Source organism: Octodon degus, unplaced genomic scaffold, assembly GCF_000260255.1.
Source record: "Octodon degus isolate 3935 unplaced genomic scaffold, OctDeg1.0 scaffold00005, whole genome shotgun sequence".
In the NCBI taxonomy this organism is placed as follows: Eukaryota; Metazoa; Chordata; class Mammalia; order Rodentia; family Octodontidae; genus Octodon; species Octodon degus.
This window is the reverse complement of record NW_004524581.1, coordinates 30977184-30978242: the sequence shown is the minus strand read 5'-3', so window position 1 is coordinate 30978242 and position 1059 is coordinate 30977184.

The window sequence follows — 1059 nt, the reverse complement described above, 5'->3', positions numbered from 1 at the left end:
CTACTATCTCTATTGACTTCCACCATTTGCCTAACACTAGGCTCACCCAAATGCTAGCCCATAACATCCCAAGCAAGGGATCAAAGGACAGGGCGCCTGCAGGAGAAACTGTTAGCTGCTGCTTTGGGTCCCAGCTTGCTGGGAATTTGCAAACAGACAGCAACCCTCCTCGGGCTCAGTCCAGTGTTCCCTACTCTCTTGGGACATCAGGCTTTTGTCTCAAAACTATATCTCTACAATTCCCCGCTTTTGTTTTTAAGCTGAAAGTTTTTGCAGCATTAGGGCGAGGACTGCTGATTTTTGGTCCATGGCTTGTTGCAAGACTCGTCCTCGTCGCCAGACTAAGCAGGATACACAAATAGTACAGAGACAACATAGACAAATCACTACTACCCTTCCACTAAACCATGGAGTAACATGGAAAGGATTAAGGTTTTCAATGCCATTCGAGATGCTTTGTAACAGATCAGTGCCAGACAATTCTGACAATTGTTTTACAAAAGTACTATCAATAGTTGTTGAAGAGGCAGGATCTCAGAGGTAATATTACCACGATGCAATAGATGTCTTTTTACATTTTCCCGTGGGAAATGAGTCTGATTCCACGGAATCGGAGTTACACAGAATGAAGAGGTATTCCAATCACATTTTATTTTATTTTTATTTTTTAATTTTTTTTTCCAATCACATTTTAAATGAAGTTGATGTTGTAGATTAACAATTTGATCTCCTAGCATAACAAAAGCTTGCTCTAAATCATTTATCTTAGCATCTAACTCTGAGTCTATGTGTCCTTGAGAAGCCCATAACTGTTCTGAGTCCTTGCGCCACTGCTGCACAAGATGAACAGTCTGTGCACCTTGGCTCAGTGCTACTCCAGCTGTGGCAGCTGTGGCAGCGGCGGCGATTATTCCTAAAATTATGGCTATCACGAGTTCAGTCATTCTTTTTTTTTTTTTTTACATTTATTTAGTGTGTCTGTGTGTGTGTGTGTGTGTGTGTGTGTGGCCAGCTCAGCCCACCAGGGGGCGCGGCTGGCCGGCATGTGGTGCTGGGGGA